Source organism: Talpa occidentalis, unplaced genomic scaffold (assembly GCF_014898055.3).
Source record: "Talpa occidentalis isolate TD23 unplaced genomic scaffold, MPIMG_talOcc4v2.1 talOcc4.11, whole genome shotgun sequence".
NCBI lineage: Eukaryota > Metazoa > Chordata > Mammalia > Eulipotyphla > Talpidae > Talpa > Talpa occidentalis.
Genome location: NW_023601104.1, coordinates 51,607,655 through 51,632,975, shown reverse-complemented (window position 1 = coordinate 51,632,975; position 25,321 = coordinate 51,607,655). Strand labels below are relative to the sequence as shown.

The following is a 25,321-nucleotide window of genomic DNA, read 5'->3' as shown; positions in this document are numbered from 1 at the left end:
GAGTTTTTTTTATATTAATGAAAGCTGGTTATTTTATGATGAACACAGAAGTATTCTGTACTGAGACAAATCAAAACTAATGTCATTGATTCAGATAGCTGGGAGGCAGTTTGAGGTGGAATAATATAAGAACTGGCAGGAATCCTGTTACTGGGTTAATGCAGTGTTGCAGGGTGGGGAGTAAGCTGCATTAGACCAATCAGATACTGAGGCACGAAAACTAAGCACTGAAAATGGATGAAGTGCAGATATCACAAGGAAATCAAAATGCATACTTCATGAGACACTATAAGTGCAGTACTTAAAATGTAATACTTAAAATGTAGCTGGAAGGCCATGGGATAATCATTTGAAAACAAGGAACATTAAGCAAATGTTCAGAATTGGGGTGGGGGTAGTGAGAAACCTCTTCAGATATTACCATAATTTTCTATAAATTTCTAGTGGCTCTGGTAGTTACAGAGTTATTTACATATTTTTATGCTCTGGAAATTAAATGATACCATTTTTTATTTTCCTGTTAATTTAAGAAAAGAACTAATCAAAGATCATTAGAAATTTTTTGAGCTAGACACTGATACAAATTTTTTAAATTCTAATTACTAAAGATCAAAATCAAAATCCTCTATATTTTTAGTTGGCAGAGTAGATGAGCACAATAAATAGCTTATACATTTTCATGGGCTTTTACATTAACTAAAAATACTAAAAAATGTCTAACTATCTATAGTTTTAAATATATTTACATGTCCAATCCAACCCTGGAAACCCCCTAAAACACAAATTCAGATTGCAATCCAGTTACAATGCAAACCAGGCACAAAAGCCTTCTAATGATCTTTGATTAGTTCTTTATTAAATTCATCAAGGGAGCAAGGAAAATTTAATAATCTTCACCAGTTGTCATCTTTCTGATTAGAGTTTTGATTAGAACTTTCAGCTTTTATTTTTCTCCTTGCTAGCCTTTACCAGAGCTTTGCTATAGCTTCTAGTTGGAAAAGAAGAACAAGGCAGATAAAACATGTTAACTACCCCACATTTGTTAACATTCCCTGAGTATGCATGTCAGGAGCATATTGAGGGTGAAAGTCAGGAGTTTTCTGTGTATCTCCTCCCCACCACCAAACCAGCCTCTTCATACAACAAAACATTTCTTGAGCATCGAACTTTCTGCTTTTACCAGATTCTTGTCCAGGAATACTTCTAGCTTGCCTTTGACAATTATTTTAAAAAGTGATTTTTTTTCCCCATCCCATTAAATTTTCAAATAAAAATCACATTGGGGGTTGGTTAGTGATACTGTACACATTTCATTTGTAAAAGCAATGTGATTATGGGAGCTTCCATCCATTGATATTTGAGAAATGCCCATTAGATTGTTCAGAATAAAGGACTCTGAAAGGTCACTCAATCTGGGATAAAAGGATTGAGATGAACAATGATGATGTTTACATTTTTCTTCCTCATACAGCATGTGGGAAAATAATGACATTCAGATTTCTATATAGCACATTTCTCCCTAGTATTCACAAATATTGCCTCAATTATTTTTCTATCATTGTTGAAAAGTAGGAAATGTGTAGCTATTATCATCTCCATTTCCTATTATATTATATCCTGCTATTTTAGTGTCGGCTACCTGAAAAGAAGGGCAGCTAGGTAGTGTGTTTATAATCACACTCAATCATCATTAGACCTCAGCCCTGGAGAAAGATAATAGGAAAGAAGGTAAAAAGAAATAATAAAAATGCAAACATAGGAAATCCTTAACCTGAAAAAAATCTTATGTTCAGAAAGTTCATTTATTAAACTATTATGTAAAGCTGAAAATCTATATTTCCATAGAATGAGTATTTTAATCAGTGGCTAAGTTTCTAGGTTAGTTCATCACAGCCTATTTATTTATATAATTCATATAGTTAAAAATATAAGTGCTACAAAAATTACAGTAGCAGAAAATTATTCTACTGGAAATACATGGCACATTGACTACATAGAAGGGTAAATTGTATATAATAACCTAGTACCCAAATGTCTATTCATAATACTATGGACATTGGGAATACCTGATGTTATGGCCACCACTGGAGATATGGGAAACTCGATTACAAACTCATCATCTCACAACTACAGGATCCTCAGGATGAACTGACTGATACTCCATCCAATGGGTGATTTTTTTCCCTCTTCTTTATTTTCCAAAGTTACACTAGACATTGAGCACTCTAGGATAAGACAATTTGGTGTCATAGGAAGCTCTCCTCTATTCCACTTCAAGCATGGTACCAACAACTGATAGCTTTAAAGCAAATCATGTAAAAATCTACATGAATGTAGATATGAATATATTATTCATAATATATAAGAACGGGGGTGTATTTAAAGGATGTCAAAAGTTTCACTGAGCAAATAAGAATCTATGCAAAAGGAATTGATTAAATAAATTATTAATACATCTGATAAGGGATTGATATCAAAGATCTACAAAGAGCTCACACAATTCAACACCAAAAAAACAAACTCATCAAAATAATGGGTAGAAGAGCTAAATATACACTTCTCCAAAGAAGAAATGCAAACAGGCAGCAGGCAAATGAAAAAATGTTCAACATCACTTAAAATGAGATACCACCTCACACCTGTGAGAATGGTCCATATTAAAAATAAAAACAAGTGCTGGCGATATGTGGAGGGAAAAAAAAACCCTTACACTGCTGGTGGGAATGTAAACTGGTCTGGCCACTATGAAAAGCTGTGTGCAGTTTCCTCAAAATACTAAAAATTGTTTTACCACATGACCCAGTGATTCCACTCCTAGAATCTACCCAAAGGACACAAAAACACTAATTTGAAAGGAAACTTGCATTCCTGTGTTTATTGCAGCATGATTTACAATAGCTAAACTATGGAAACAACAGATGCCCCCAAATAAATGAATAAATCAAGATGCATTACCACTCAGTGATGAAAAAAGATAAACTCATGTCATTTGTGGCAACATGTATGGAGCTGGAAGATATTATATGCTAAGAGAAATAAGTCAGAAGGAAAAATTAAGTATCTGATGGTTTTACTTATATGAAGAATATAGAGAAATCAAACAAAGGGCCAGGAAAATGATGAAACTTGCAAGCTGACATAGATCTGAGGCATAAAGCAGGTGAGGGGGAGAGAGGGGTCATAACAGGGCAGCGAAGAGCACAAGGCACTGTGCTAATGGATTGTGGGTGCTATGGTGGGGGGAGAACTATGGGGACTATTCCTTAAGGAATAAATCGAATACTGTCCCAAAAGTAACAACTACATAAGAAAAAATGTACTAAAAAAATTAAAAATAGTTCATTAATTGGAGTTCCTATTTAGAATACAGAACTGTGACCATTATTTCCCTCTTCCTACTGAGAAGTTGATTTTAACTCTATAACTAACAATAGGTATTTGCAAACAAATAAATACACATTTACAAAATGAAATAAGCATAAATAAAATCTTCTCCAGCATCATAAAATCTTTTGCCTTTTGAAGACATGAACATAAAGCAAAACATCTCAAAAGACACTTCCATTCTCTGGTGTTTGCACCAGCATTTCCAGGCACAGTTCAACACTCAGGTTTTATGGTCCTAGGTATTTTTGCATAATTACCAAAGTCAGTACATAATACCATAACGATTGCTACTTACCTGTGACTTCTTAAAGGCCACAGACTATGTTTTATTTATTGTTACATCTTCTGTATCTTGCATAGTGCCTGAGCCCTAACAGGGTGTCAATAAGTGTGGAAGAAGCAGTGATGCTTTTTCCAACTCTTCAAGTTTCCTTCTATGGGAGTAGAGCCCCTCCAGCTGTAATGCTCCTGGTTGCTTCTATTATATTTATTTTGTACAGAAAGTAGAAGGACAAGTATTGTTCTTTATTGTTCCCTGAAACCCGACCAGATCTACAGGGGGAAAGAGGAATAGAACAAACAAATTAACTTGCCCCAGCTTTCCTCTTCACTTTAAACTGTCAATTGAATATACAATCACCAACTAGAGAAAGAGAGGAAACACTTTTAAGCTTCAAAAAGCTATTTTGGTCAAAGTTGATGCCAAAAATAGATGATAGAGTATGGGAGATTCTGATTGTATCTGAATCCATTTGCTCTACTCTCTCACAAAGGATTTTGTGTACTTATATGCATACACAAGAGCACACACCCCCACACCCACACACCCACATCTATACCCACATCCACCCCCCCACAATACTCATTAGAAATCTAAGACACCATTAATAATGGTAATACATATTCATAAATGTTTTCAAAGTGTATCATTTATGCAATCGACATAAATAGATCTTTGAGTGCTATTCTAATCTTATATTACAATTATATATTTAGGACACATTACCCATAGATTTAAAAATTCAAAAAAAAATCTTAAAATGCACTGTTTACACCACAGCTGAGTGTTTAAATGTTGCACCCCTGATTCAAGATATAAATTTATAAGATCTCTGATTGAATCAAATGACAGGGTCAGTCTCCTCTGCTACAAATTCAGTTATGTGATTTGGGACAGACTTCTTATCTCTCTGTGTCTCTGTAGTATGTAAATGAGGGCCAACTAGGTAATCTCTTAGGTCCCTGTTTTAGCTTTGATATTTCATAAAGCTAATATATTTATGGTAATTATATATTTTTTACTACTGCCCTAAGTTATTTTTCAAACTTTCCTTCTTTAAAAACAAAATCTCTGAGTTTCTGCTAACATTATTTTACTCTAGTGGCTAGCACTCTGGTTGTGTTATTTATAAAGTTTTGGAAGTATTCTAAACTCCAATAGATGATTAGGTGATACCAAAGAATTTTTGCAGCCATGTAAGAAGTAAAAAAATTAACATGATGAAATATCAGAATCAATAGCTTAATTAACTACACATATGGGCTTTGATAGGAGGCATAGAAGGCATGAGAGTTTGCTAAAGAAAGGGCACCTTTCATATAGGTAAAGGTAACAGAAATGGATGAAAAAGGTGGTTAATTCCACTTGCCAGAACACAGACAACATAATGAAACTGACCTGATTAAAAAAAAAAAAAGTGTCATCTATTCAGTCAAAGTTGTTCAGGGAAAATGTCATGATAGGAAATAAGCCAATCAGCAGGGATGGCTCAACTAGCATCTTGTGCAACAACACTGTTGGCATGAGCGTTACCTTCAAGCTACAAGCCTCCCTCACTAGAACTTCAAAATTATACAATTCACATGCCTGGGAATGTGCTGCCATCAGCATGGGAGGAGGGGGGTGTCTTTTTGTAAGAAAGCCTGAAAAAATTTTAAGGTACATTATGAAATGGCTTGGCAGAAGCGTGGTGTGTAAATGCTATGGTTAGCATATTCTTTGTTGTAGCTCTACACAATGTTAAGCACTGTATTTTTAAAATTCTGAACATTTTAGAGTGCTTAAAATGAGTACTCTTCCCATTTAATTGGAGCCTTTCTTCCTTCTGATAGGCAGACTGTGAGGTTTCCTAAGTGCTTTCCCTAAGTCTCAGAATCAAAGAGGTTTGATTGGTTCTTTCCTTCACCAGCTTATTTTATTGTGTTGGATGATGACTTAGCTTTTCATGTAACCCTGAGAGGAAGGGATTTGTTTACACTCCCCCCTGGGCTTCAGGAGGGGACTTAGGTCTCTGAGGAAGAAAGCAGCTTGGGCTAACACTGAGAAGCATGATCTGGTGATGAAGTTGCATAAAGACACCGCATATTCTACCCAGGACTGAACACAACTGATGAAGTCAACCAACTCTGAGCATTGGACACAGGATTTGAAATTAGTGAAATCTTTATAGTGAACAAAATTGCATTATTTTCTGTATGGTCCTGGAGGATCAGATAGAATAAATCATATATCCTCCACCATAGTCCATTGGGCCTCCTGCTGCCTTTGTCCCCTTCCCACTTCCCTCCCCTTCTAGTAGCCTCGATTCTGTGGTTATATTTCTAGGGTTTGTTTTTGGTCTAGTTTTGTCTGTTCCTTTGATCTGTTCTTTATTTTCACATATGGATGAAATTACTTGGTATGGGTGTTTTGGTAACTGTAGTGTGGTAACATAAACCTGAAGAGGTGTGAACATATTCCCCTAAATCATATATAGTGTGGTAAATTGTTACCTCAAAAAAATGTTACAGGAGAAAAATGACACTATACCAAATACAAATGCACACTTTGAAAAAAAAATAATAACCCACAGAATTGATGGAACAAAAGATTCTGCTATCAGTGGACTGATGTTTGCCACTTGATAAATATCTCCGGAATAAATGGATAAAAGGTGACTTTTAAAAATACACAAGTCATCTAGAATGACAAAAATTAACCATGGCATCCATGATTAGGCATGGAATTAGGCATCAACATCTTTTCACAAGCATGCAAACAAGACAAGAGAACCAATAAAGTTAGTGTCTTTCATTCCCTATAATTTGTTAGAAACTGATTTTTTGATACAAATATGTTGGCAAAATGTCATGGAATTAATAATCCTGCAAGGAGGAGGAAAAGTATTGAAATAATTCTGCTATATTCCAAACACTGTCTCTTTGTCTAGGCACTTGTTCTAATATGAAGAGGTTAACCCTCTCAGCAACAGATTTAGTCAGCCATGTAAGTTGTTCTATCCCACAGAGAGAAAGAACATGGCATAGGATCCCTGTCATCCACCTAAGGGTTCATGGTCAGAGGATCTGAATTGCCTGCTGCCCTAAACCAATTCATCAGTTATTATAAAGTTCAGATGGTGTTTTCCCCAAAGACAACTCTACCAGAATTGCAAGTCTCACCTTCCAGTGATGTTCACATATTTGTCTCTGTTAACTCCTCAGTAGGGGAGCAGGAATTTAGAAAGAAAACCACCAGAAAATCAGCAGTCCCCCCACAGTTGCCTCATTGTGTTCAATATTGGACAAGATGAATATTACTATAGTTTTTCATTCTGCCTGACTTATGAATAGAATTATAAAACCAAAAATAAAAGTATAACTACAGAGGGATTTTTGCAGCAACTATAATGATAAAGGAAATATCTCCTAGATATATTAAGTGTGAAAAACTGAGTGCAAAACAACACATATAATATGAACTTATTGACAAAAAAGCTATGGGAATGGACATATTTCCACATGTAAGGATAACACTCAGGCAAAAGGATATTTTTGTTATGTCAAGAATATTTGAATTTTTAACAAAGGAAATGTATTAAAGTGTTACCATTGAACAAAAAGTTTATAAACAATACAAAAAATGCAGACACAGCTTACTTCACTGTAAGGAACATTGTACAACTCAGGTTCTTTTTGGGACATCCAGTAAAGGGATGGTCCTTAACTTTGAATGTGCCTGGCATGTGCAACAATATATCAGTTATGTGACCTAGGAGGCTCAGTTGCTGCCTGCCTGCCTCTCTGCTTGCTGGCCTGACTGTGTATCTGGTTCCCTGCCGCAGCATTAAAGGCATGTCAGAGACACCTAAGGCTCTGAGAATCTTTTTCCGTTTGCCAGAATCAACAGTGTACTTGCCCAGCCTGGGATGGTTACACAACATTCACACATTTTTTTCCTGCCTTGGCAGTGTTTTGTTTAGTCATTCCATTCTCTGTAGCATATTTTATTGAAAAGGTATCTAGAACTTAGACTGTCTGATCAAAGAAAATTTGTGAGCACAATGTTGTTTATAATGCCTAGACTACCACCTATGATTAACTGATTTAGGCAATAGACACTGGATGGTTGAATGAACATATGGGTGGATGGACAGATGAATGGACATAGCTATAACAATAAGACATTTTGAACTTAATATTCAGCTCAACAGATAAAAGAAACATAAATATTTGGGTATGATAGTTCTTTTGAGCAATTTTGATTCTGCAGTAGAATTGTTAGTTTTTATAGTGCCTCTGACTATATTTGAAAGAAGCTTCTTGTTCTGTTCACTGATAGCTTTTCAATATTTGATATGCTCCATGAGTCATAAAATGACTAGGAATCTTTTCAAGAGTTTTCAAAAGCTGTAACCCCTGCAGAAATTCTATTTGCCTCACCAAATGTGAAATTTCCTCCTCTGGATTTTTCTATACTACGTCAGATCACCGATTTCATTATCTTCCTGGAGTAGATATTCAGACTCCACCAAACTCCTCCAAAAAAACAAAAAGGGAAAACAAGTAAATCAGAAAACACTTGTTTGTTTCATTAACTTCCTCAGCTGAAACTATTGTTGCATTAAAGGGAAATGTAATTAGTAAAATATCTAATATATTTCCATTTATTTTTAAACACGTGTGCTAATTATCTTTACTTTCAATCCATCTTTAAATTTGAATGCTTTCTTTTAGCAATTGGAAGTGAGAGATTTATGTATTTTATGTTTAGTTTTATTATAGTGACAATATTTGACACAATACCTACCCCCATAAACAAATTTTTAAGTAAACAATACAATATTATAAACCATAAGGCACAGTGGGTACAGAGCTCCAGTATTTATTCATTTTTATACCTATTAACTAGCAAGTCCCCATTTCTTCCCAGTTCCTGAAAATCCATTTTACTCTGCTTCTATGAGTTTGACTATTTTAGTTACCTCAAATAAGTTGTATCAAGCAATATTTTCCCTGGTGTGACTGACATTTCACTCAACATAATACCCTCGATGTTCATTCATTTTGTCACATATGGCAGGATTTCCTTTTTTTTTTTTTTTTTTTTAACTTTCACTCTGTGGTTATTAGCCTGGGAGTAAATAAATGAGGACAATGTTCAAAATATAAATAATCACACGCACATGCACATATGCAGTCTTTAACTCACTAAGAGTTCGTGGAAATGGATAAATCACAGGACTTAGAACAAACATCTTCACACTGAGAAAAGGACAGTCGTGCTGATGTGGTAAGGGAAACAGACTTAAAGAAGACACCACCCTTTGACTACTTTTTCTAAGTGTCACACAGTCTTGCTCACTGCTTCCTCTACTGTCCTTTCCTCGTAGTCTTCGCATAATCTTATGAACTACTCATTCCCACTCCCTCTATTTTCAGCCACATTGCTTTTTGCTTGGGATCTAACAACCATCCCCTCACTAAGGTAGTCAAAGAATCACTGTGATTCCTTACCGTAAAATAAGGGTATTAGCCTAAATAGACTGAGGTTACTTCCCAGCAACATTCAGTATTTTCATGTCTTGTGTAGAAGTTAATTCCAATGTAAACTATGAGACTGATCATCTTACAGTGTCCTATCTTTTATATTGTCAAATTTCTCCATAATAATTACCGCCAGCCTTCAGATTGTTCTTATAAATCTGTCTCAACAATTCAGATTCTGTGGAGTATCTAATGATGACTGAACACAATCAGGAAAATGTGTTACTGGATTAGGGTCACAAGTCTCAAACATAGCATATGTGGGCAAATGATAACATAGATTAATATTTTTTTAAATTTTTTTTAAGATTGATTTATTTATACAAGCACTGGGTACAGTCAGAAGCACAGGAGGGTGAGAGACTTCACCAGAGTCAGAGCCGGGAGCAGAACAGGCAGAAGGACCGAAATACACTGCTGAGGGGAGCAGCGGGCACGGCAGGAGTGGTCTGCGCACCATGTGGGACCCTAGCTGGTGGCCAGGGATGGAACCAGCACTGCAGAGGCTGCGGGCAGCTTCACAGCTCAGTGCTCAACCACTGCGCCACCAGGGGAGGCCCAACATAGATTAATATTACTGATAAAATAAAGTTTATACTGGTTTTTTTCTCTTTATTTATTTTTTTATTATTTAAATTTTATTTTTATATTCCCCTTACAATTACAACCCCTTATTTTGACCCCAAGCCCTCCTTTCCCTGCCCCCCACAGAGTGTCTCTGGTTTATAGTTGTTTGTTGATTTTGATATTTTCTTTCTTATAGTTATTCTTTTTCCTGGTCTCTTATTTAAGTTTTCTAGATTCCTGCTATGGGTGAGACCATCCAGTATTTTTCTTTTTCTTTCTGGCTTATTTCGCTGAGCATGATCCCTTCCAGCTTCATCCATAGAACAATTATTGATGAAATTCATATGGCATCACCAAAAACCCTGAATAGCCAAAGCTCTCCTGAAAAAAAAAGAAGGGAATGGAGGCATCACACTCCCAGACTTCAAACTACACTACAAACCCATAATCATCAAAACTGCATGGTATTGGAACAAGAACAGACACACAGGCCAATGGAATCGAACAGGAAATCCAGAAATAAACCCACAGATTTATGGTCAACTAATCTTTGACAAAGGAGCAAAGAATATGCATTGGAGCAAAGAAAGTTTGTTCAATAAATGGTGGGAAAACTGGGTCGCTACATGCAAAAGAATGAAGCTTGACTACTACCTAACACCATGCACAAAAACCAACTCAAAATGGATTAAAGAACTAGACATAAGACCTGAAACCATAAAATACATAGAAAGAAATATAGGCAAAACACTCCATGATATGCACATCAAAGACATATTTACAGACACATCACCCAAAGCAGTGATAGTGAAGGCAAAGATAAACAGCTGGGACTACATCAAATTAAAGAGCTTCTGCACAGCAAAAGAGACAATAACAAAAACAAAGAGAAACCCCACCGACTGGGAGAACATTTTTTGCACGCAACACCAACGATAAAGGACTGATCACAAAAATCTACAAAGAGCTGATGAGACTCAACAACAACAAAGAAAATAATCCAGTCAAAAAATGGGCAGAAGAGCTAAAAAGTAACTTCTCTGAAGAGGAAATGCAAATGGCCGACAGGCATATGAAAAAATGTTCAACATCACTTGTCATCAGGGAAATGCAAATCAAAACTACCATGAGATACCATCTTACACCAGTGAGAATGGCACATATTAAAAAAACTAGCAACAACAAATGTTGGTGAGGTTGTGGAGAAAAAGGAACTCTCCTGCACCATTGGTGGGAGTGCAAACTGGTCCAACCACTATGGAGATGTGTGGAGATTTCTGGACCTACTAAACATAGAGCTTCCATATGATCCAGCAATTATACTGCTAGGTATTTACCCAAAGGACACAGAAACATCAATTCCGAAAAGCACCTGCACCCCTATGTTTATAGCAGCACTATTTACAATAGCTAAGCTTTGGAAAAAACCCAAATGCCCAAAAATAGATGACTGGATCAAGAAGATGTGGTACATATACACCATGGATGGATGTTTATGCTGCTTGTATCACCAACTGCATGGCCATTAGAGTGAGTTGGTACACATTATGTAAGCTCAGAATTGTATGAATTCATATTTAAGGCAGCTTTAATTAATAAACTGTGAAAATACTGTCTGATTCTTACAGCAATGCAAACCTATGAGCAATTTATTTAAAGGGGTGGGGATATAGGAAACAGTGGGAGAAATACATAGTTTGTGGTAACCAGTTTTTTAAATTATCTGTCTAGGTCTCAAACTGAGAATAATAAATCTACAAATATCTATGTATGGATAGTTGTTTTGGTAAAATATCCCTAATTTTAATCCATTTAGAACATTTACTGGAAAATAGCTAATTTAGCATGATAAAAAGATTGATGTTTAAAGAGCAGTTGAACAGGCAAATCCCCTTTATATGAAAATTCTCTCTTATATGGTCTCTAAAGTGTAAGAATACAGGTAGAAATTATCCACAGCAAATTGTTTCTGTCCATAGTTTCCCGAATATTTCAATGTTCAATTAACCATAGTTTAAATTAATCAGAACACCCAGGAAAAGAACACTGGTGAGACTGAATGAGGCAGAAAATTTGATTGTGTTATACATGAAATTCAGCTATTCAGTGAAATTCTCCAATTGTGGTAATGCTACTGTCCTGATTACAATTATTTCATCTATGTGGTGCATATATATTTTAATCTTCTCCTGACACTGTCTGTTGTTATAAATGAATTTGTCTTTCCAGCTATTCACAAATGCATTTGCATTATTGAGGTCATGTCTGACTATAGGTCTTGGTTCCATGATTTAAACAATACTTAATCTTCGCTCCTGGGATTATTTTTGCATTAGATGGTAATTGATTGGAAATCCACTGACAAAAATAAAGATACCATTTTCTGTTAATGAGCTTGACAAAGGAGGATTCATATCATTATGTTTTTTAAAGAAACATTTCTTGACCTTGAATATATTGTTAAAACTGTTAAATCATTTAACCATTACAATAGAATGTTAAATTTTATTGTTTTTAGTCAAAAGTCCCTCTGAATATGAGCAGACTCTCTCTAAAATCAGGGTACAAGTATGTTTTCAGTCCATATAACCCAGCGCACTGGGGGTTCATCCACTCTGTGATAGTCTGCATTATGATTTTTCTTTCTTCTTTCTTCATTTCTCATTTCCTTCCATTCTTTCCCCCTTCCTCCCTCCTTCCTTCCTCCTTTCTTTCTTAATTCCTTCATTTATTTCTCTGTTTTTCCTCCCCTTCTTTTCTAGTAGGTGTCAAAATTACCTTTCCCACTTTTCAACTGCTGTTCCATGGGGAAAAAGGGAAAAGTTGAAAATTACAGCCTTAATGGAAAAGCAGGAAAAGTTGTGGGGGTAAGTGAGACATTCTTTAGTGTCTCTTTTCAATTTCTCTCAACTTATACTTCCATCATTTTATATTTCACCCAATTTATGTAATAAAACCTGAGACAAGCAGGTTTGCTTGAGGTGTATTCTGTTTTTGGTTTTGGCATTTTTAAAAAACTCACTTATTACATCACAGTGTGGAAGTCAGAATTTGCAAGGAAATTGTAAGAGTTAGGAAATTTTATAAATGAAATAGTAATGTGAATTCTTGCAAACTAACATATTAACCTTGCTTCATTGTTCAATTCTTAAGGAAGTGTATATATAAAGATTGTTAAATTTTTCTTCAAAAAGAAGAAAATTGTCACCATTTTTATTTTATTGAAATTTTGGAAAGTTTAAAACCATTTCTGTTGAACAGAACTGACATGGTATATAACCACTATCTAGATGCTGCAAGTTCAAGGTCAAACACTGACTGACTCACCGCATAGTTTTAGAATTCAAATTATGTATTAGGATTTTTGACTAATATAGGGACAATATAATATCAAAATATACAGCAACCAAAAAAATGGTACAAGGTGATCTGTTATGGATTAACTACCTAGGAATACAAATTACTTTCCCCAACAAGTTGGTCATATAATCAAATTTAACAACCAAACCTTAAAAGATACCATCATCACCCCAGACATTCAAATCTAGGGATTTTTGTGAAATTGCATAGGATACAGAAAAGGAGAGATTTTCAATCAAGCAAATCTAGAAATAAGATTTGGCAGACTCAACTGAGCAGATGAGTTGAAATGTGAAGTTCTTCCATTATTAATACAGTCTTTATTCCTGTATCATCTAAGGGTGACAGTCTAGCCAGACTACCTCATGCTGCACATGATTATTTAAAGACTAGTGATACATATTAAAAATATGCATTAAAGAGCCACTCATGAACTTCCTAAGGATTTGGGTTAGAAACCAGCTACTTTTTCCTTTGATTACATTGGGCATATAGATAAGGCAGAAAAAAATTCCTCAGTCATCTAATTACACTGGTGCTCCAATACTGTAATTCTTTTGGCTTTTGAACTTCTGCATTTTTAATGATAATACAATTTTAGCTCTTAGATTCTTAATCTTTATTTTCTATAGTTCAGGCATTGTCTTGACAACAAGAAATTGTGAGTTTTGAGAGCAGTGATTTGGGCCCTGAAAATTCATCTGAAGGGAGATAAAGCATAAGTAGAGAGGATGATACTCATTAAGGTCATTGTTGTGATTTATATTATAGGAAAATTTCATTTGTGAATGCATAGAGCCAGGAAGTAAAAGAAGATGTTACAGGTAAATTTCACTTGTTGCACACCTTATTGAGTTAGGTTGAGTGCGCTGTCAAGTGACAAGCATGAAAAATGTTGAAACTGTACATTTAAGGAACAATTTGAACTGTTTACTAAACATCTCTACCTGGATGTCCCAACAAGAACCTAATCCCAACATGTTTCAAATTGAACAGAGACAGAGAGGGGGGAGGGGGAGGAAGAGGGAAGGGACATGGGAAGGGGAAGGGGAGAGGGGGTGGGGAGGGTGAGGCAGGGAGAGGGAGAGAGAGAGAGACGGAAAGAGACCACCCGACCTGCTCCTTTTCTGGTACTGTTCTGGGTTCTCCTCTAACCACACTATCTCAATTTACCCTCACCACCATTCACATGCCAATTGCTAATGTTTCCATTACCTCCAGCCTTACTCTCCCCAATCCACGCTGCATAGAGTTCCTACAGCAATATTTCCTTTGAACAATATTTAATGATTTTTTTATCACAAAAGTAATTGGTGCATTGAAGTAAATTTGTAAAATGCGTCGACAACAGCAAAAATACCCATAAAAATGAAACTTCCACCACTCGTTGATACTCATTGTTAGGATTTTGGCATGTACTTTCTAGCATGCCAGGGTTTGTGTGTGTATAGTTTTAGAGAATACTTTAAATATAACCTGCTTTTTAAAGTTATTTTCATATTAAAACATAGCATACAGAGGCCTCCCTGGTGGTAAAAGGGGTTAAATTTCAGCATTATGAAGCTATCCACAGCCAATGCAACATGAGTTTGATCCTCGGCCAGGGAGCTAACCCACATGGCACAGCAGACCTCGCCTGTCTCACTCACTGCTCCCTCAGTGATGTATTTCAGTAGATCTACCTGTTCTGCTCCCCACTCTGTCGCTGATGAATCTTCTTACCACCCACACCTCTGGCCTACACCCCAGCTCTTATATGCATAACAAAATAAATCTTAAAAAATAAAATATAACATACATACAAGACATAAGTTAACAGTTGGATAATTAATTTTTATGAAAATCAGCACTTCTATTTTACTACCTACCACCAAGATCAAGAAATAGACCCTGAGCATTAGAAGCCCTATTCTTGTTCTCTCCCAATCTGGAGTTACGTAAATACAGAAAATCACCTCTTACTAAGAGCAAAAGCTACTGTCTGGAGACAGCATCTTTTGGAGCATTTAAACTTTAATTGATGAATTGCTGAAGACTCAGTGTGAACTAACTTGAAAACTAAAAATGTGGGGTGGGGGGCATCCTCCACACTTTCATGAGTTTTACCTCCAAGAGACCCATCAGTTGTCATGGTGAGGAACTGAGAAAAGTCCCTACTTGCTTGCAGCAGGGAGAGGAGGAAAAGTTATCATTTTAAAATACACGGGGGAGTTTTCTGCTTTGAAATATGCCTAGAGCATTCTATTCTTCTGTCTGTTCTTAGCAACAAAAGTCAACTTTCAAGGGAAACTACCAAAGCCTTATCTGACCTGGGGAAAGGACAGTTAGTCAGTGCCAGTCTCCCTAGTTTTTCAGCCTAGCATAAGGGGAGGAAGGGAAAAGTCTAAGAAACTCTTCCAAATGTTATAACCAAGGGATTTACACACAGTTGATTTTTTTGTTTGTTTGTTTTAAAGATATCTAATCCTAACACAATAGAACACTTTGCCTTCCCAATATCTTACTATCATGTCAATTAACTCTACTAACAGAGGATTACAGCTGAGAGAGCTGCAAGACAGACTATATCTAAGAAGAAATTTCTAGGAAAACTCAAATGCAACAGAGGAGACAAAAATAAAGATAATAGAAGAAATAGTAGACTCTGATACCCACAGATACAGCAAAAGGAAATACAGACTAAGTCTAGCCAAATAAGCATAAAATCTCATAACAAAGTCCAATTTACTTCAGTTTCTATTACTCAAGATATTTTGTCTGACTTTCAACAACAAAAAATTATATGACATGCTAAAAGGTAAGAAAAAACAGTCTAAAGAGAGAATAGAAGTTTCACAACCAGACTTAGAAATGACATGATTTTAGAATCATTCTAACAGGAATTTTAAATAACTATGATTGGTATGCTAAAAACATTAGTAGGAAAAACAGACAGCAGGCAAGAATTTATAGTAATGTAAGCATACAGATGGAAACTCTAAGAAAAAATCAAAAGGAAATGCTACACACCAAAGACATTGTAAAATAATTCATCCACCAGCAGAATCACATTTTTCTCAAGCTTTTTCATGGCATATTCACCAAAACAGATCACATTGTGGATCATAAAACATATTGTATAAATTTAAAAGAATAGAAATCATAGAAAGTAGACTCTCAGCCCACAATTGAACTAAAATAGAAATCAATAGGAAGATACTTGAAAAAATAACCAATATATTTGCAGATTAGATAATACACTTGTAAATAACATGCATTAATGAAGAAGTTTCAAGATTATGTTAAAACTTTAATTAAATTAAAATAAAAATACATTTATTAAAATGTGCAAAAAGTAGTGAAAGCAATGTTTAAAGGGAAATATACAGATTTGAATGCATATATTAGAAAAGAAGTTACAAAATCAGTCATCTAAACTTCCACGTTGGAAAACTCTTCCTTTTCCTCCCCTTCCTCATCTTCTCTACTTCTTCCTCTTACTTCTCCTCCTTTTCTAACATAAATGTATTGACCATGTATTTTAGAAAGAAATGGCTATTGTGCTGAGTTTATATACCTTGTTTTAGAAATACTCCTAGATACAAACTAGGAAATTGCCCCTTTCATTAGAAAGATATTTTGTGTTCAGATAAAATCTATTTCAAAAGTCATTTTTGTCAAAATAATCCACACTTCATATTTTGTACTTATTTTTTAAAAGAAGAAAGTAAACTAACCAAAATGCGTAAGAGTAGAAAAAGAGAGTGACTTTTTAATCATAGGTATCTCTATACCATAATGAAAGTTGTATTTCATACTAATGCTGAAAAAATACTTTCAGCTTTGTAAAATTACCAGTTTGACAAGAGAAATAAAGCTGAAACATTCCTATAGCATTGCTACTTTATATTATGAGCTTCCTTAGGAACTGGGTCAGGGAAGAATAAGCCCTAGAAGTGATACGAACATGCACGATTTTAAAAGTAAAACAAAATAAACTCATGGGGTGGGGGGCAAAAAAAAAAAAACAGGTATAAAAAGGAATAATTACTGAAATAATTCTGAGAGGTTTAAAAGATAAGCCCTTTCCCAAACTATCTTGTCAAATACTTAATCACCTGGAAAGAAAGCATCAGTTAAAGATAATGTTCACAATAGAACAGAACCAGACATCCAGCTCCTTGTGTTTAAACAGATACTGCAGGGCAATTGTATTGTCACATATAATCCCTTAACCAGAGCCGATTGTCTTCTTTCCCTTAAAATAAATTGTTTCGTATTAGATCTCTAAATTTTTTTTTCTAACATTCTTTTCCATTAACTCTCTATTCTGTATGCCAAATATCCTTTGGGTACATTTCTGTATAAATTATTTCAAAGTTATTCTTAATGAGCATTCCATAAAATTTTCTTTAAAGGTTTTATATTCTCCAAAGTGATTCAACAGGAAACTACCATTGTCGAAGGATCAAGGAGCTGGATTTTCTTGGTCTCAAATCCACAGCTTTTGGCACGATGGCTGCAGAGACCTATTCTCTCTTGTGCAAATCCAGTGTAGCTTTTGTCTCCATAATTCCACTAAAACTTTCTAGTCAAAAGCAAAAATCCAATGGAGAATCCTAAACACATTGCTATACCAATCTGCACTTTTAGTCATGGAAAATTCCTCTCTCATGAAATTCTTTTTGCATTTGGCTTCTGAGACAGCATTCACATTTGGTATTTCTAATTAAATGGCTACTACTTTTTGGTCTCACTTTTACTATGTCTTCCTCATCATCCCAGACACTAAGTCTGTATCAGAGGATTCAGGGTTCATACTAAACCACAGTCTATATCTCCACTCAGACCTAGCAGGTCTCATTCAGTCCCAGGATTTTAATATCATCCCCATACCAATGACTCCGAAATTCATTTCTTCAGCTCTAATTTCTCCCCCAACCTCCAGAATCATAGGGCCAATAATCAACTCAGTATCTGCAGTTGGATGTCTAGTAAATAGTCACCAAAAATTAATATATTAAGACTCAAGTATGAAGTCTCATACCTCCCTGTTACACCTGTTCCTTCAGCAGCCTTTACCAGACCAGTTGCCCATGTCTTGTAAGATTACCTGTCAACCTTGAAGTAGCTCCATGTCAGAAACCTTGGCGTCATCTTTGACTCTTTTTCTCACATCTGACACCCAGTAAAGCAGAAAAGGCACTGGGTTCCAATTTTAAAATATATCCAGCCATTTCTCATTATGTATGTTGCTACCACTCATATCTGAGTCACCATCACCCTTCAACTGAATTACACTGAGCCTCCTAACAAGTCTCTCTGCTTTCATCATCACCTGTACCCTCCACAATGCACACATCACCTACTCTATCCAGCAGCACAAACATCACACCATTCTATTCAAAACCTTCTAGTGATTTCTCATCTTGTCTAGAATAAAATTCAAAGTTCTTGCATAAGTGACAAGAATCTCAATGTCCCTATGACCTCATGTTCTTGTTTGTTTTGCCTCCAAACTACCTCCTTGGTGAACCTAAAACATGTCAGTCACACTCTTGTTTTGTAGATTGTCTGCTTATTGTCTCTGCCTCCAATGCTCACATCCCAGAGAGCCACATAAGATTTACTACTCCTGTCATGTTTCCATATCTTAGCTACTGTAAATAATGCTGCACTGAACATAGGAGTACAGGTTTCCTTTTGAATTATTGTTTTTGTGTCCTTTGGATAATTCCTAGGAGTGGAATTGCTGGGTCATATGGTAGATCTATTTTTAGTAATTTGAGGAAACTCCACACAGCTTTCCATAGTGGTTGGACCAGTTTGCACTCCCACAAGCAGTGCAGGAGAGTTCCTTTTTCTCTACATCCTCACCAATATTTGTTGTTGCCAGTTTTTTTTGCCAGTTTTGCCATTCTCACTAGTGTAAGGTGATATCTCATTGTGGTTTTGATTTGCATTTCCTTGATTACAACGTTGTTGAGCATTTTTCATATATCTGTTGGCCATTTGCATTTCTCTTTGAACAAGTGTCTTTTTAGCTCTTCTGCCCATTTTTTTCACTGGATTGTTTACTTTGTTTTTGTTGAGTCCTATGAGCTCTTTTCTTAAGACATTTTTAGGAGGTCTCTAAGAGATATTTGAAATACAACAAATATTCAAGTTCATGCACATTCAACTTTATTACCAGAATAACCTTCATCACCCAAGTTTGTTAATAAAGTGTCTCATCATGGGCAGCAGAGAGAAACCTTTAAAGTTGATGCCTCTGAGGATCACAGTCATAGAAACAAACATCACAGTTTTCAAGCAACCTATGTACAAGTGAGATATTTCTCCAGTGGGAATTGGTGATCCATTTTCCTCAAGTGTAGAGAGATTACAGAACTATAGAATATTAGAGCATAAAGCCCAAGAGACAACCCAGTTTGACTAAGGTCACTCAATAAATGGCCAAATCAAAACTTGGACTCAACTCAACTTCTAATTCCTCATAACATGTGCTTTCTGCTATCCAAGCATTCTCTAAAAAAAAAATAATCCATTCACACGATGTATATGTGAACATACACAAACATGTACAATGTAAATTCTCTTCATTTTAAGGTGTGTTTCTTTTTTCCCCCATGCATCATGGTAATAATAAGTAAAAGCTTTTTCATTTATTAAGTAAACTCCCATTTTTTCCTTCTTGATAGGTTTTCAGATTTTCTTCTAAAAGTATTCAAAAGTACTACTCAAGTTGTTCTTAGTTGTCTAGAATGGTTTATGCTGCCATTAGCTTCTATAGTACCATCATTAGAGAAATGACTGCACTTCTTCTTAACCCTCCACATGGAGCCAAAATTGGGTTCCTTTAAAGGGCAAGATGTCAAAAGCAGATAAATCCTTTGTACTGTAATGAGCATAATGATGAATAATGGCACTTTTGTGCAATAAACGATGCCCTGCCCATAAACAGCCTTTCCACCCAGATACTCTACTTAATTCAATAATATATTCCAGGTAATTTGTAGAACCAGATGAGAAATTACCTTAACCAAGAAGACTAACTGTGGAATTTACTAAAATATACCAGGTTGAAAATAATTAATGGAAGCAGAGTTTACAGAAGTAAAATTACGGCATTAAAAAACCTCATTACATGAACTCATCTTCCAAGTGGCCTGCCTCATAGCAGCTGTAGATATGAGAGCATTGTAGCACAGATGATGTTGATAATAAAAGATAAGCCAATAATACTCATGTGCCATGGTATTCAGTGCTTTTGGATTTGTTTTAGGAACAGAGACATAATCCATTTAGCCTTCATTATCTCCCATCTGGACCACTGCCAAACCCAACTGATCTCCCTACTAACTATATTCCAAAAACTAGAGTAATATTTAAAAAATGTAAATCAGAGCACATTATTCCCCCAACCAAACTACTTCAGGGTTCCTCACCAAAATTAGAATAATCCCAAATGCTGACCATGCCTCATAAGACTCTAACAGGACCTATGTCAGGCCTACCTTTGTCACATTGTCTCTGACGTTCTCCACACACAGTCTTTTGCTATCTTATGTCTGTTATACTTGTCATTGATAGTCCTTGAATATAATAAGCTATTATTGTCCCAAAGCCTTTGTTCTTTCCCTGGAACTCATTTTTGCATAGATTGCTTCCTTACCACTTTGAAGTATCTGCTTATATGTCACTTCCATCTTCTATTTCCAGTGATACAGCACAATGGATACCTTGGAAATAAAAACTTTCCCAGTAGAGATAAAAATGCTGGATAATAAAAGCATTTTAATGCAGAGTATAATGGATTTTTTTATCCCATAAATTTAAAAAATTATATTAAAATATAAAACATTAAATTAAGTTAAAGCAAAAACATTTACCTCAAAAGATAGGAGACCAATGAAAAATAGCATCTAACTTGACAGCAACTGCTGATTTCCAATAGTCTAGATCTTTTCTGTCTAAATACAGTAGCCACTTACCACATGTTGATATTAAAAGTTAAATTTAAAAAATTTAAATAAAAACTCAATCCCTCAATTGTACAAGCCACATCCCAAGTGTTTAATAACTACTGTAGCTGGCAGATGTTGTGTAGGTCAGTACAATACAGAAAGTTTTGCTGGCTTCCTCTGATCTCAATTTTTCAACGAAATCAAGAGCTAATTCAAAGTGGAAGTCAGACTGTAGATCCTCCTTAATTCTGGTACACAGACCACCTAAAAACTTAAAGAGTACCTTCAGGAAAGGGCTGAACCAAAATAAACATCTTTCCTTTCAAAAGGAAAATAGAAAAAACTATTTTGTCTCAGTATTTACTCCAAATTAAAGAAAAAATGTTCTTCTGAGCATTTATAACCTTAATCCATCCTTGAATTAGTTTGGAACAATAATTTTCTCTACCTCTATTACCCAAAAAATTGAAAGTGATTAACTAAAGCCATTTGAGGTTGGGAATGCTACCATGTCCCTGACACAAACAAGTATAAATGCAAATTATCTATTAAGGAATCCAACTTAGCCCTAGACCTTAACAAAATCCCCAGAAAACATACAAAAATACATGTGATCACAAGAAAAATATAATAAAATACAAGATTAAATAAGACGTGAGTGAAGCTCAGCAGAAACCATACTATCAGAATAAGACTCAGATACTGCAGATTTTAGAAATATTATATACAGATTATAACATGTACAATACTATACAAATACAAATACTTAAATAAAAGAATCATTTTATGATTAATTAAATAAGATATTACAAGAAAGACAATATAGAACTTTTTAAAGGTAGAATTTGTAGAAATTTAAAATGTAATGATTAATATTCTTAGGCAGTAAATTTGAAGTACTTAAAGAGAAATTAATGCCTAGAAAATAATTTTATAGAAATTACACAGATTATAACAGAAAGAAAAAGAGAAATACAGTATAAAGGAAAGGTTAAGTGAGAAGGAGGCTAGAGTAGTAGAAAATAGTTGAAGAATTCATGACAGAATTTTTTCTATCCCTCCAATTATACAATCCCTAGGATAGGGATAGGGATTTTCCCTATCCCTCCAATTACACTATCATACTGTAATACAATTGTAGGATACCAAAGATAAAGATTTTTTTTTTCAAATCAGCCAGAAGAGAAAAGACAAAAGAGCAACTAAGTAATGTCAATTAGACTTATGGATGACTCCTCAACAGCAACAATGGAGTCAGAAGTAAATGGAATAACAACTTCAAGATTAGATACTTGTGAACTTGAATTGTGTTCTAAGTGAAAATATTTTTTAAGAACCAACATTGTGTCCATCACATTCTAGCTTAGATCAGATTCGCAATAAGCAGAGCCTAAAAAAGGAATTTCTGCACAAGTGATTAACTGAGAAACTTCACTCAGGAATAACTTATAAGAAAGTAAGGGAATTAGGATAAAGGAGAACAAATAAGTAAAGCTATACTCTAGCCTGAAACTGATCCTGCGGGGATTTCTATACTATGAAAGTACCATACATTTGCTCCACCTTGAGGAAATAGATTTAATTTTTTTTTAAAGACGCAGACTGTATTTATTAATCTTTACATCAAGTATCTTTACCATCAACAGATTTTTTTTTAAAAGATTTATTTATTTATTTATTTAAGCACTGGGTACAGTCAGAAGCACAGTAGGGTGAGAGAATTCACCAGAGCCAGAGCGGGGAGCAGAGCAGGCAGAAGGACCGAAGTACACTGCTGAGGGGAGCAGCGGGCGGCAGGAGAGGTCTGCGCGCCATGTGGGACCCTTGTCCAGTGGCGGGGGATTGAACCGACGCTGCAGAGGCTGCGGGCGGCTTCACAACCCAGTGCTCAACTACTGCGCCACCGGGGAGGCCCATCATTCAGATTTTTAATTGGTGTTTTAGAGCCATATTTGAGAACACAAGAAAACCTAGGCATTATTTATAAGTCATTATTTTTATTGTCAATTTAACATTTTTTATACCATGACTTTAACATGTGCTCTTTTTAAATGTTTTTCTAAATTGTGCCCAATGGAGAATTATAGGACATATACCATATATCAACATACTCACTACTGAGATTAAAACTCTATTAATATTTTCTATATTCTCTTAAGATTATTTTAATTTTTTTAAAAAGCAACAAATACAGCTACAGTCCACCTACTGCCCCTTCTTCACCCCTATCCCTCCAGAGGTAACTCCCTTCCAGAAATAAATGTTATCAAACTCACATACATTTTGTTCTTCAAATGTTTGATAGCATATGTAAGCTCAATTTTTTTATCTACAAAATTATATTTTTGAGAGTTATGTATGTTGATAAATTCAGATCTAGTTCCTTCATTTTTATTTGTATGTTCCCACTGGACCAAATCACAAATGCATTTTTTTCATTAAGTTTTCTCAGCCTTCTAATAATTAAGACAATTCATCAATAAACATCTTCATACATTCCTCATTGAACAAGAGTTTCTCATAAGCAAGCCCACAGAAGCAGAACTGTTGAGCTATGGAGACTATGTATTGTCAAATAGTTTCAAATAGCTTTCCAAAGTGATCAAAACCATTTTCTTTCCTTTTTTACTGCGCATTAGAATAATTATTTATCCACTCATCACTAGTGGTTGATAATAAGCCAAATAAGCTTATAAATATAAAATAATATGTCTATTAAAATTTACATTTCCTACTTCCTACATCGTTATATGTGTTTATTAGACATCCATGTTTCCTCTTCTATAAATTTACTATTGCATCTTTTGATGACATTTCTCTTTCTGTTGTTATTGATTTCTAAAAATTTTTATTTATTCTGAGCATTAATATTTCATTGGTTAATATGAATTGCAACTATATTTTTCTCAGCCTGTTTATATTCTTTTATCATACAGAAGTATGTTTTGATGTAGCAAACATACTTGCTTTGTGCTTTTTGTGTTTAAGAATTATCTTCTACTTATGCCATAAAGATAGTGTTCAGTTTCTCAGTTAAAAGACTTTAGTGCTTCACTCTTAATATTTAGATCTTTAACTTATTATTTTTGTAAGTGAAGTGGTGTAGAGATCTGATTTTATCTTGAACTTTACTATATAATAGCCAAATCCTCAGAATTTTTTGTTACATAGTTCATTATGTTCGTGCTAAAATTGTATCTTTTTCCTATATCAAATTCTCAATATACAACACATTGGTCTAATTTCAGTCTCTGTTCTTTATCAGTCTTCAAGTAAGTACCTCAGTTTTAAATAGTGTGGCTTCTTGTTACTGCCTAGAGTATGGTCAAACGATCATTATCTTTCATTATTTGTTCTAGTCACTTCAGCTAAGGACTCAGGCTTTTGCATCATGCACCTTACTTCAATCAGATTGGCTGGAGGCTGCTCCTCAGTTGGGAGGGCCTAACTTCTCAGACATTTCTGGGCAAGCTGACTCCCTAAGCCCAAAGACAGGATGCTGCTGGTAAGCCATTAGCAACAAGAATTTGCAAAAGGAGGAAGAGGGCAACACTGGCCTAGCAGCACGGAACTGGGTGAGGCACTAACAGTTTTAGTACAGGGTGGCAAAAAAAAAATAAATGTCACTATCAAATTAGGATAATTTTGCAAAGTTATCACTTTTTAAAGGTGTTCTTGGAGCTAGTTGAACTACAGGGGACAGAGCTGCTACTATTTCTAGAGGGTTGAAGGAATAGAGCAATTACTGAAATCAAGAAAGAGACAGTCATATAGAGAGCTGCTTTGCTTTGAGAAACATTGACTTTTGTCAGTCTCAAGTGATGACTGGGGGATGGAGGGAAAATAAATACCCAACTTTACTCTCTTTCCTCCCCTTTCCCTCCCCCTTGAGGCTCCCCATTTGCAAAGCTTAATGGAAAGCCAGAGAAGTTTTTAATATTGTGCACCTAGGATAGTCCCTGGGAGAACGTAATTGAAAGGGTGGAGAAAGAATTTGGGGGTATAACTGGACAATGTCCTGTACAAGGCAAATCAATATGTTTCAGACAAATTCACCTCCTCTGAGCAGTCTTTCAAACAACACTATCAGGGCCTGCCCTGGTGGCTCATGCGGTTGAGTGGAGTGCTGTGAAGCTGTATGCAGCCTCTGCAGAGCCAGTTCAATCCTGACAGGCCAGGGAGGGTCCCAGATGGCATAGCAGACCTCTCCTGTCAGCACCCACTGCTCCCCTCAGCAGTGTATTTCAGTCAGTCTG

At 35.4% G+C, this 25,321-nt stretch overlaps 1 long non-coding RNA gene across 2 annotated transcripts in view; it reads right to left on the bottom strand.

The window, feature by feature from the left end:
* Window positions 1–3,706: 3,706 nt before the first annotated feature.
* LOC119238253 (uncharacterized) overlaps window positions 3,707–25,321 on the bottom strand; it is a 139,508-nt gene continuing 117,893 nt past the window's right edge. Inside the window, exons 1-3 of one of the 2 annotated variants that reach the window (XR_005123511.2) lie at window positions 8,631–8,776; window positions 8,089–8,184; window positions 3,707–3,939 (exon numbers count right to left, since the gene is read on the bottom strand). This is a non-coding gene — a long non-coding RNA (uncharacterized LOC119238253). Of the gene's footprint in view, window positions 3,940–8,088; window positions 8,185–8,630; window positions 8,777–25,321 lie in introns of those variants that run through there. The other variant, XR_008549790.1, reaches the window with a different exon arrangement.